General features: G+C 45.7%; 1 non-coding gene across 1 annotated transcript; it reads right to left on the bottom strand.

Annotated features, from left to right (window-relative positions):
- Window positions 1-370: 370 nt before the first annotated feature.
- On the bottom strand, window positions 371-490 carry LOC123047719 (U5 spliceosomal RNA). The gene has a single exon (XR_006423093.1). It is a non-coding gene; the product is annotated as a U5 spliceosomal RNA (small nuclear RNA).
- Between the last annotated feature and the right edge of the window lie 12,931 nt (window positions 491-13,421).

Genomic DNA, 13,421 nt, shown 5'->3' with positions numbered 1-13,421 from the left:
GACATCAAACTAGTAAGACATTCTTTACTCTTGCATCCGTTTCAAAATGTAATCTAAGATTAGAACATGTACATTGCAGTTCATGGAGCTAACAAACTCTTACAATCTAGCAGAAGATTAGAACGATTTCCGGATTACAGATGACTAGGAAGCATGTTGTTATGGGCGAGCAGGAGTGGAGAGTGAGAAAGGTTAAGTCAACACAAATAAATTATGTGGTTATCATCTCAATTTTACAAACCATAACGGCAAATAAATCTGATTAAATATTATTAGAAATAAGACAAAACAGTTTCACACAAAAAAAATATCAAGTATTTGAACTTGCAACACTTTTCAAAATCAATGCTTACTGAGTTTGTTTTGTGGGACCCTCTCACAAAGGAGAAGGACCCTTTATAAATTATGGTATGCTGCACATTGTGGCGTGCACACGGTATTCTTTAGTAAAAGGCGAAAGAATAGTTCACTTTGTGCTCACCACGCAGCTAAGTGCCTTCTACCGCTGGACCCTGGTGCTCTCTTATTCACCTCACTGGACACTGCACCGAATCACCATGACAAGTGGTGTGGGACTAAACGAGCGACTCCCTTGCAGCTCAATTCGTTTGATCATGCGGCAGCCTCGACAGCAAAACAAGCCCAATGGCGCCACCAACTTGTTTTTTGAGGCAAATGCCGCCACCAACTCACACTGAGAAGGAGTGAGGAGTGAGAAGGACAACATATGACTGGGGTTGGCCACGATTCAACCGGAAAGCTGACTGGGCGTGGAACAGCTTTGTTTAGGCCTTGGTACAAAAAGAATGATTAGTGAAAGAAATTTGTTTGAAACATATTCTGAAATTCCATTATTTTTCATACGTGTGTATAGATGCTCACTACGTGCATGTACACTTTGGCAAACACAAATATATTGATTTGTGGGCTATGCTAAAAAAATGTACAAATAGGATGATTTTTATGGTATATTACCACAATTGGGAGTTGGACCTAGAGCTGACTTGCTGTTGTTCTAAGAAGAAGACCTTGCAAAGCTTGGCATTTTTTTAGATTTATCGATCTTATTTGTCTACATGTAGGGGATCAACCACCTTCTTTCAGTAAAGGCCCACCCATTATCCTTAACATTGGGATAAAAGGACTCTGAAGGAGGACTCTCTTTCTGTCTTATGTAACTTTTTTTTTGCGGGAGAAATAGCATTGCATTACTCAATCACAACGGTCTTACAATCAAGGGATGCTATTTCAACTACTTCATCCGGGCCTGAACCTAACCAAGTCAAAGTTCTGCCTTGGGTTCTAGCAAACTTAGCTAAGCAATCGCTAGCTTTATTTTGAGATCTAACTATATGTGAAATACAAGACTTTCTTAAACCCATTAAGTGCTTAATCTCTCGCACAATAGAGGAATAAACTGAACGATCCGTCTCCAAGCTTGATAAGAGAGATACTGCTTCGAGAGAGTCCATCTCCACCATGATCGGCAAATCACTTTGCTGCAAGGCCAGGGACAAACCTTCCATACACGCACATAACTCCGCCTCGAGGGAGTCTCTGCATGAAAACAACACCCTGCATGACGAGAAGTTAATAGCTCCCTGATGATCCCGTAAGATCATCCCCGCGCCAGCCCGTTCCGACGCAACAAAGGACCCATCGGTATTCAATTTACACCACCCTAGCTTTGGCGCAGCCCAGCTCCGTTCCTCCTGCACAACATCATTCCTCCCCCTTCGCATTGTATTTACACTACCCTGTCTTACATAACTGACCACTGCAAATCAAGTCGAAAGTGCTTATATGCTTAACACTTTTTGTAAGGGATTTATCTACTCCCCTGTTCCAAAATATAAGATGTATTATAGTTTTAAAAAAATCAAACCTGTGCATGTTTCTAGAAAAATATTAATATCTACAACACCAAATTTATATCATTTGATCCATAATGAAAAGTATTTTCATACTTTATTTATTAGGAATTGAAGATGTTGAAATTTTCTTCTATAATCTTGATCAAACATACGACCGTTTGACTTGCACGAAAACTGATGCGCCTTATATACAATATACAGAGGGAGTATTACTTTTCAGTTCATGCCATTACAACCATGAAGGGAGGAGCGCTTTGGTTCTCCTTACGACAGTCACATCAGCAAGCCCAGGCGTGGAACTGGAAACTACACAGTGGCCAGCGAGTACGAGCAAAACATCAAAGAACTGTCGCCACACTGCTTGATGTGGCCTAAAGAAGTACATGGTTGCAATAGATGCCTAACTCAAAGTATTGCAATTAATCTTGTACATTTCTAAAAAAAAATATAGGAGGGGTGGGGGGTGGGGTGGGGAGGGGGCATTGGCCCCTTGGCCCCAATGAATCTTGACACAGTGTCCCAACCACATGCCTAGTGTAACATAATGACAGATTGGTATCCATCTTTTTGGTTTGGATTTTTTGTACGTGTATAATACGTTCTCCTATTCTGAAAGATTTAATACTGCTTGACAATCTGCAGTATGCATGCAGCTATGGGATAGACATCAAACTAGTAAGACATTCTTTACTCTTGCATCAATTTCAAAATGTAATCTAAGATTTCTCTTTAGTGTTATCCTAATTTACATGAATATTTGGCTTGTACAGTGATGAAACACAATGCTTCCTACCTAACAATGATAAAGGTAACAAAGTCTACTCATAGTCGTCACACATTTAATGATCTCATCTGGACGAATTCTCTGTTCGAAGGCAACCGTACCCTCATATTCCTACCCTTCACCCCAATGCACCTACACCTTATATCCAATCATCCATTATTTCCATCAAGATCCATGTGCAAATATTATTATTTTGTCTGAAAACAACATACAAACTTCAAACTGACAAATATTACCTCCGCACGAATTGCTTGTCTTAGATTTTTTTAGATACGGATTGCCGTATCTAGACAAATCTAAGACAAACAATTCGGGACGGAAAGAGTATTAGATTACAATGTGTACAAAAGAATCCCAACTTTTTGGTTCAACATTAAAACATACAAAAATATAAACTATCAGGAAATAAAAATTTTCTCAATATTAATCCTCATATTGTTGGAGAAATCATTCTTTGCTAAAATGTCTCAACCTAGCATTGGTTGGGAATTTCTTGTCCCACAATGCAAAAAAAAAGCTTGCCACTTTGTTGCTTTCAACACATCCACCTACTTCTTGCGTCGACTTCGCCAGCCTCGTTGGGCACCAATTTCCTCATATTTTGTGCGCGTGCCACTGGCCCCTCCTTTAATGGGTCCAAACCTACTTAGTTATTATTCTTATTTCTTCTATATAGTAAAAGAAGCTGAGGATATCTAACACAAACCTTTCAAAACGACTAATCATATCCTCAAGCTAGTAACCCTTGAGTGGTACAATCTGGTAACCCAAATCACGGGCATACTTCAGCTATTTAATGTACACCCAGTCAATTCCCCAGTAGGAAAAGTAGTGTATTATTGTTCTTTCTGTATGGCAAGAATGGACAAGTAATAGTAGTAGGACAAACAAACATAAGCCTTTTCCAATATTTTTGGTGTTTCGTTTGCTTTCGACTCGTGAATAAACCCATTCCCATTTTGAAAGAAGCAAGCATAAAAGGCTATCGACAAAATAGTGGGCCCACAGTGAACATATTATTTGTTATTATGGATCAAGTTTAATATTATTTTTTTATGTAGGCACAAACCTAAAATGTCAAATATAAGATCATATAGTTATGTATCTTGATGTATATGTGGAATTTATTTATTTTCCTTTTTAACTTCATGTGGAATTTTCTTAAGATAACTAAAGTCTTTGAAACATATTTGAAAAAAATACTGAGGTACAACACCTGGAGCCAAACCACCACCCTTGCATAGCTAAGAGCATCTCTAGCAGACCCCATACAATGCCCCGACCCGCGAAATAACCGCCAAAACACGGATCCGCGGGAAAAATGATGTCCGATCAGACCCTGCAAACGCGTCAGACCCGTATAAATTTTTGCGGGGCGCGGCAAAAGTTCGCCCTCAACGTTTAGGTTCACGAGGTGGGAGGCCGACCCGAGCTCGCCCCCTATTCGCAACGAGATTTGGCGCGAGGGAAATTTCCACGCGGCAGTTCCCGCCTCCCACCACCTTCGCCACCATTGCCCCGCCTCCGCCCGCTCCGGTCCATCTCCCCCCGCCATTCTTCGCTGCCATGGAAGCCTCCCAGCCATCCCCCATCACCGTGGATATCGCGCACGCGCAATCCCCTCCAGCAGATCTCGCCGTTAGCCTTTTCGCCCCCGCCGTCGCTCAAGGCACCACCGCGCCTGCCCCCAAGCGTCAGGGCAACGTGGTCGTGCAGGGCGGCAATCCGGATGGCCCTGCTGGGAAGGCACGCGCGCCCGCCGCCGCCTCTGTTGCGCGATCTGCCCAGCCGTCGTCGGAGAAGATGGGCAAGGTTTTGGGCGTGAAGCGCAAGATGGTTCCTACGAAAAGGCCGGCGCCTTCATCCTCTCCCTCCACCCCAGCAAGAGGTACCCCAACGATGCCGTTCAACGTCACTGCTTCCACGGCCAGGGAAGGTGTTTGATGAAATGGTCGGAAGGTATGCATCTTCGATTCCTTCTACTTGCTTCCCTTTTCGCCATTGTGGTAGCTCGTGACTTGATGTCACTCACTATAGCGGTGGTTCGAACGATGCCATTGTCGAGTTCGTCAACTTGTTGGATACCAACACCCTCGACATCGATCAAGCCCCGATCGCTGATTTTGATTACAATGAAATGGAGGGTGGCTTGGACGATCACGATGGTGAAGATGAACTGGAGAAGATAGATGAGGGGGTGTATGAGCAAGCGCAAACAAAAAAAAGGCGCGAGATCGAAGAACTACACGATGTTGGAAGACCAAATCTTGATCAAGGCGACGGGTGAAAAGTGACAAAGATGACGATGGACGTGGTCGTCACTTTTGCATGAATTCCTTTTGCGTTTGCCGTACAAAACTATGCTTTTATTTGCGCGCGAACTATGTTTTATTCTTCGAATTTGAACTCAATAGTCCGAATCGCTGTCAAATTCACTTATGGGGGATTTTCAGTTTTGCGGGCCGGCCCGCAAAACCGTTTTTCAGTGAACTGTAAACACATTTTGCGGATCGGATGTCACTGATATGAGAAAAAACATGCATGCGCACTTGGTTTTTTCTCCACGCCACTAGGAATAGTATGGTTCCATCAGAAAATAGAAGGAGAAAATGGCCAGGTTCCACTGTATACTAGATCATTGAAGGCGCGCGTTGCTGCGCCGGTGCCGCTTTAATATTGGTATTTGATACAACTATTTGGAGCCATAGTATTTTTAATGTTACTGACAAAAACAATTGAAATTTTAGTAGGTATGTGCCGTTGGATGAGGAAAATGTATTGTAAGGAAATTAGGACGTTTGCTAGAAAAGAAATAGGTTAGTACGTTTCCCTGAGATGCCTGGACTTTCATTTGGTCGCTCGCCATATATATACTTTTTCTTGGCGTTTGTTCAACAGTGGCAAGGCTTAGATCGCTCACCTCATACGAATGGTTCGCTCAATTGCCACAGAGAAAACAGACAAAAAACACCCAAAGTCCTCATCCGAGCGCCCATCCGTTAGTCCAATAAATTTGTTAGAATTTTCGTATTCAGTGACCAGAAGAAGGAAAATTTAGTTGTTTTGTCGATATGTCAAATTACAACATGGTCACGTTGACCCTAGACTAGCCACAATGGTGAGTAACATACACTAGTAACAATACACATATCCCTAGACTTTGTTACTGACTTCATAATGGATATTAACATAAGTGTGGTAACTTGCAAAACTTCATTTATTAGGTTATAGATTCATATTGCATTGAGGCATGTGATGTTACAGTAACTAGTTAAGTTACTATAATTACCTATCTCCTCATTAACTCATTGCCACATAAGCAAATTTGCTGAGTTGGACTCGATGTTACTGCTGAAATTACTTCCACTGTGGCTAGTCTTAGAGATCACAAGTAAACTATTAATTGGGGATAGATCATAAATTAAGAAAATTATATACATGGTGTACTTGTATATTCAGCAAATCCTGCATCTGTTCAATCCATCTTGGTTCCTATTGTCTTTAGAGCATTTTTCCTTTGCTTTTAGGTCCAGACATTTCTCCAATGGAGAAAATTATCTCATCCACTGGAGAAAATTATCTCATCCGCTGTTCCCATCTTCTCGCCTGCCAACCGACCATAACCACAACTAACAACATATTTTAATTTCCTCATCTCTTCCGTTCTCCCATCCAACGAAATCTAGCTAATGATTTGCCTGAAATATATGACAAGCAACACATTTATAATTGTGGAAAAAGTCGGTGAAACTAAATCAGTGCCCCAGCTTTGCCACACCTGACTGGCAGCTCTATCATAAGATTTTCATGAATTCATATTAGTACCAGTAAAGGATTGATAGTCAGTAAATATTAAGCCCTACCTTTTCAGTAAATTCTGTCAAAAGTATTAGCAACCTGCAAAATCGACCGCCAAAATCTTGCATGAATATAATCAAAAACATGTCTACTGCGTGCCAGAACTATTGGTGGCATCAACCTGAATATCTCTTAAAAAACATCAAACCTCTTTGTGTTAAAATTAGGAATAAGGTAATACTTTCAAGCAAGTACGTTTTCATCCATCTCTATTACAATCAGTGGAGCAATAAAAGTCGGTGGTAAGTCCAAAATTTCTAGGCATTTATTTCAGTAAGAGTGTAGCGTCAATTTAATCCTCATATCTCCAATACAATTATGTAATCAAGCCATGGATAGTTTGGAGGCATGTGTGCCCCTATTTTCCCCCTGGAATTTGTGTACCTGGCATCGGAACGCTTGCCCAAGATGTTCTTGCATTCGGCCCCACCTCCGCGAGTGGTAGGGCAGCTCCTTGCGCTGCCTTTGCTTGACCCGACGCAACCGCTTTTCCTTCTGAGCAACGAGGTGGTGCTCCCGCCTCGGTTTGCCTTGCAGCCAGTTCGCTCCTGAGGGCCTGGTCGCTGCACCGTGGACGGTGAGCGGAGGATAGGTATCAGCCGCTGCCCGTTAAAGCATGGCTAATAGAAACGCATGCTGCCGGCTATATAGCTGTTCCACGCAGTGGCGGAGCCAGGAAAATTGGATTAGGGGGGCCAGGGATGTTAAAATTGGTTGGGAGGGCCAAACCATTGAAAAAATAGGCTCCTACCTGCAAATGCACACTAATTCTACACTGTTTATAAGTAAATTAGCAGTAAATCCTTGATGTTAGGGGGGGCCAGGGCCCCTGCTGGTCCCCCCTGTCTCCACCACTGGTTCCACGTCACATAAAGTCTTTGCATACGTACGCTTGTATAATAAGCTGGCTATGTGTGGACTACTAGACTGGTTATAGTATTCAATGCATGCAGGTTGGAAGAAAGAGAAACGAACAGTAATTGGCAGCGAGGAAAAAAGGAGCTGCATGCAGCCTCCTTTTTCTCGTACACTGTGCTGCAGCCCGGCGATAGCTAAAGAGCCAGCTGTACTCTCTCTCTTCCCTTCTCACTCATCCATGTAGGATTTTGTTGACGTGGTGAATGTTATAGCCGGCTGACTAGGATCTACTATACTTGCTCTTACCTCGGTCGCCAGACCTAGCCTGATGCGAGGAGGAAGGAAGGAATATATGGACACTCCTGGAATACAGGAAGCGCCATGGTAACTGACTTGTAATTATCCTCCACCGGCGTCCGCATCTAATGCCATTAAAGCCCTGTGAATGGTATCGAATCGCGAGCGGGTGGTATCCAATCGACATGTATCGATCCGCATCCCCGGCCACTGCCCATCCTGATCTGACCCGAAGGGCAGTCGGCATGCGACGCCATTGGTCGCGTCGGTCGGACCCCACGCGCGGTGGCCATGCGAGTCACTCCACGCTGCTGGCCGCCACACCACGCGCACGTGGTTTTTTTTTTGAAAAAGTCCAAAACAAACCTTGAATTTGTAGGCAAAAGCTAAATCAAACCCGAACTCTCAATCCCTAAAATCAGCACACCGAACTCTCTAATCCCGGTCTATTTTAAACCTTGAAAGTATTTGCTGAATTGGGCCGGCGTAGTAGTGCAGTTGCTAACGTGCGCGCACTAGTTTGTTTTTTCTTTGGAAGCGTCTAGCTGGCGGCCGGGGGCTCGTTAGCGCTCGCTAGCGGCTGTCCACTACTAGGAAAAGGCCTGCTAGTGGCGCACCTGTTTTGGCCATTAATGGCATGGCACACTATAGGTGTGTCACTAGCATCACGCCACTAGTAATTAGTACTAATGAAAGGTGCGCTATTAGTATACCAGATACTAATGGCACATCAGGGATTGCGCCATTAGTATATCACACGGTGCGTCATTAGTATGCCTCCCAGGGGGCCATATTTACCTTGTGCTCTGGCTTACTAATGGCGCACTTATAGATGATATGCCACTAGTATGCTTATTGCAGTGCGCCACTAAAGTGCAGAGTGGTGCGCCACTAGTATGAATATTAGGAATTTTTTTTCTTTTCTGATATTTTCACAGGTTACAAAATATATTACTGCACAGAATATAGACAATACAACATATAAACAACAGATTTATCGAATACAATAGAAGATTAGTCTCCGAATACAATTCATCATATTAGTCTCCGAATACAATTCATCATATTAGTCTCCGAATTTAAAATATCGAACAAAGTTAGAACATTATAAGTCTCGAGACCGCGACTAGCGAGTTTGTCTTCACATTACAAGTCGATATCGATCATCTAAACTACCATCACATAGAAGAAAGTTGCGGTCATCACGATGAGCATCATCGCGATGAAACTAGTCTTCATCCGGTTCCTCCAACGCTCCCTCCTCTCTCCCGCTAGATAGCGCGTGTATCTAGCTTTCGCCTTCGCCCTAGTGGTGTACCCTTTGTAACTGTTACCGTTGAAACGGCGAACCTGTCTCTGACACTCCTCTCAGTCGTCGTAGACTCCGGGAACCTTACCCTTGTACACGACATACGACGACATCTCTATATATGCACTAGCCAAACAAAACGTTAGTAGCAATTCACAGACAATACATAAGCAATATATAAGTATGCAACAAAAGGATCGGAAGAGAAAAGCAACACATTAATAGCATGATTCATGGTCCTATTAATAAATAGCATCAATTACATATAAGTTGAACGACTGTCCAAATCAAACAGACATACAAGTTCATTAAAGTTTAATATTACAACATGAGTCAATCGACATTTCAGAACTATATAGCATCACTACTTTCGACTCGACTCAGGGACCGGAGCGTGGATGAAGCCGTCGTCTTTCGTGATGGTCATGAAATCGCGGGCGTTGTCAGCCTGCATTTGTAGCGTTGTTTCTATCTCACTGTTGGACGATTGATATCTGAGGTAGAACCGCCCCGAGGTACAAAGGACATCTTGATGGATGATTTCCGCAAACTCCGACTGGATGCGAAATAATTCTTGTCTGATGTCCGCGTCCTGGATTGCCGACAAGCGTGTGGCCCAATCTTTGAGATTATTTGGTAGCAGAAGGTGATTATGGTCCCGTACGATCGCCCGCATGTGATGGAGGGCGTAGTAGGCATCCTTCTGACTGCCAGGCGGCTGCTTGACGCAGGGGAACGTTGTATTATGGGTGAACACGTTCTTGTCGTACCTACGAATTGGCCTGCTGAAGATGCCTCCAGATCTGGCGTAGCCGGGGAGAACATCATCAAGAACTTTCTTGATATTTGTGTAGTCTTTCTTCGACTGACGGTCCGAGTCGAAATGCGTGGCCATGGAATATTTCGGGCTTAAGAGGATGAGTGTGCAATGTGTGTCAATGCACAAAACACGAAATGCTAGAAGAAAAAAAAGAACGATCGAAATCTAAGAAATCATATGTTACGGGGCGGTGAGGGGATGACTTACTCAGGAAAGTAAGGCACGAGGAAGTTATCCTTATCTGGGTTTGTCAGAATGACGCCTTCGAGGTGTGAACTCGCGACTTGCTGGTCCCCAGCGCTGCCCAAGATCTTGGCACGCATGTAGAAGGGGTCGACTATCACAATGTCTGCGGTCTTGTCTCTAATGATCCGCATCTCCATACTCAGCGAAAATAGCCGAACGTAGGTGTAGTACAGCGGATGAAGGTTAAACATAGCGAAGATGTCATCAAACCGCATGGCGATCGTACCCCCGATGGCGCTATCCACAAAGCCCTTGCCCTCTGGCACCTGAAAACCGGGTATGCCACATCATTCTCGGAGAGACGCCGCTTCTCCAAAGAAAGAACACTGTCATGCAGACTCCGCATAGCACCGGTTGCAGCATTGAGCAGATTAGTCGGTAGCATCGGCCTACCCGCCACATGCACCCTCCTCGAGATATCCTTAGGTGAAGGTGGCCCGTCCTGAGTACGGATCGTACTCGATGCCGGCTGGCTCGCACCACCCTTGTTAGTATTTCTTTTCCGTCCCTTCTTCTTCTGCTGTAATGGGATCGAGTTCTGCTCAGAAACCGCCTTCTTAAGTGTGTTGGGGATGATAATATTTCGCACCTCGGCTATCTGAGGCTCGGTGAAGGCGGCAGCTGGAGGCGTCTCCTGAGAACTGAACGCCAGACGACGCCTGTTGCAATTGGGTTTCTCCGCGGTACCAGCTAGATCGCGGTCGTCTTTTGCAGGGTTGGGTTCTTGAGAAGGAGGCCCCAAGAATTCGTCACCGTACCCATGTTCGGCAAAAGTACTTATCGACGTTGGTAAATGTACAACCATTGTCGTCGTTGTCGTCCGGATCCTGTGCCATATGCATGTCCGGATCCTGTGCCATATGCATGTCCGGCATGTCCGCTAGCGTCGCGGCGGTCTTTCCATGGCTTGGCGCCGGCACGACTGGCAGTGTTGTTTGTGGGGTGGTGTCCCCCGCCCCCAAACAAATCTGGCTCTTCGGCCAAAGCAGGGGCCAGCTTAAGAAGGCGCCAAGGGTCATCACATCATCTTCGTCGGCCCCAGCGGGTCAAAACGAAGGTAGCAAGTCGTCGCAGCCTGGCAGCACCCGAACCAGTTGAATCCTATACACGGTGGGTGGCATCGGATTACGGTGGAACACGGGGTTGCCCGGTTGAACGATTCTGCCCTTGGCGACATCGATCAACTTGCCGCCCACGAAGTGCAGGAGAGTGCATGGAACGTCGGCGCCGACGCCCTGCGAAAACATGTAGGACATCAGGGATGCCCAGTCAAAGGCAAGGAGATGAAGTCATCGGTCAAGAGGCTTAGTTACCGTGATGGCATCAAGCTCGGCTAATGTCGAGGCACCGCCAACGGCGGGCGTGCAAGTGACGGAGCGGCTGCTTGCTGCCGAGGTGCCGGCCGACGTATTCTTCACACAACCGGGTGCATTAAGCTCCAATGGCCGCGCCGGCGCCGGATACACCAATACCGCCTCCGCCGGAGACATTAATGGCGCCACCTGCGCGTTGTGCGAGTTGCTGGCCGTGAAGCTGGGAACCGGGGGCGGCCCCTGTTGGCCACCCGTAATCCACGCCTGCAGCCCCTCAATCAAGGTACGCACAATGGCGGTGAGCGTCATTCCCAGTTGGTGTTGCACTTGCTCTTGGACCATCTCCGGAATCCGCGCCACTTGTGCCTTGAGTTCTTGAACCTCGCGCGACTGGCTTTCTGAGCTGGTCTTTCTCTCCTTTCGCCCACCAGCGTTATAGTATGACGACCATTTCATGGACAAGCCTTTGCCGGCCACACGACCAGCTGCTGACGGCTTACTGAACTTATCCTTGTTTTTTATTACGTTCAACCCCCTATTTAAAGTATTGTCCCAAGGGGAGCTCTGAGACGTCCCCGCGCTACTGCTTTCAGTGTCCTGTGAAAGGAATGTGAACCATTTAGAAATTTGGCTTCATTAATTAGAATGCAACTATATGGAGCTAATTACGCGGGGGTGTATTCCTTACCAGAACACGCTCAAGCGCCTTGGTCTTCGCATCCGTGGTAAGCTCCTTTGTTACTGGGTTTACCTTGTACCGGGCCCTGACATAGTTCCTGGTCTTCTTGTCACGGTATTTCTCGAAGCGGGGCGGTAGGCCTTGCTCGACGCGCTCCGCGTCCTCCTTGTCCCATATAGGTTCCGCCACTCTGTAACCGCCGGGACCGAGTTGGTGGACCCCTTAGTTCAAGTCACGCATATCTTTCCCCCACTGACTTGATTCCACGGTTGCGTTGCTCTCGCACTTGATCTTGAACTCCTTGTAGTCATCTTCGCTGATCGAAGGATTTTTCTCCTTGATCTTCTCATAACTATCACCTTTGTCAATCATTCTCTTCACCGCGCTTCTCCAAGTAGACAGGGCCGTGCTCATCTTCGTGAGGGCGACACTGTTCACTTTATTCCCTGAGAGGCGTGCGTTTGTAAAGTCAGCGGGGAACTTGTATCGTTCGTGCAGCTTCGTGAAGAGGAGGTTGCGCAAATTCCCTCGGTCCTTATGCCTTAGGTTCTCGGTGTTGATCGAGATGGTGCTCCGAAGAATGCACCCGAGCTAAACCGAGTACCCCTTGATTAATTCTTTGGGCGTCGTTGGATGCCCCTCGGAGGACACTTCAGTAAATTCCTCCTTGACGGTGCCGAGCATGTTCGGGCGTCGGTCCTTCCGTTGCCTCTTCGGCTGGCTACCATCTGTGCATGCACTACCATCATCAGTGGTGGCATCCTCGGCGGCATCATCAGTGGTGTCATCCCCGACGCCACTAGGGGTTGTGTAGTCAGGATCGGTGTCTTCCGCGGCGTCCTCATAGCGGTGAGGTTCTTCCTCCATCTCCTGAGATAGCTCCCAGAATGCCTTGCCGCCCGAACCGCCAGCCTCATCGTTGTGGGCCATGTTCGCTCTAAATAGGAAAAAAATTTGGTCAAAAAGTTGGTTATTGTCAAGGAACAAGATCTCTAAGTTGACCAAATAACCTAATTCTCGAGGAATGTTTCCAAAAAGTTGGTTATTATCAAGAAACAATTGAGAGATGTTTGTGATATTGCCTAGGTGCTTTGGGATGGAACCTGTTAGTGTGTTGTTGCTAAGGTCCAAGTCCCTTCCTAACCCCCTTCTTCTTGTCTCCTCATTTAAGGTTTGTCGATACCGATGCATCCTAAAAGCTAAGCTTTTATCATTTAGGGTTTGTCGATGCCGAAGCACCCTAAAAGCCTAAGCTTCATTTAGGTTTTTATCGACATCGAGGCACCCTAAAAGCCAAGGTTTTATCATTTAGGATTTGTCGACGCCGAGGCACCCTAAATGCTAAGTTAAGTTTTCATCATTTAGGATTTATCGATGCCGAGG

This window comes from Triticum aestivum, chromosome 2B (assembly GCF_018294505.1).
Source record: "Triticum aestivum cultivar Chinese Spring chromosome 2B, IWGSC CS RefSeq v2.1, whole genome shotgun sequence".
NCBI lineage: Eukaryota > Viridiplantae > Streptophyta > Magnoliopsida > Poales > Poaceae > Triticum > Triticum aestivum.
This window is presented reverse-complemented; position numbering and strand designations above follow the sequence as displayed.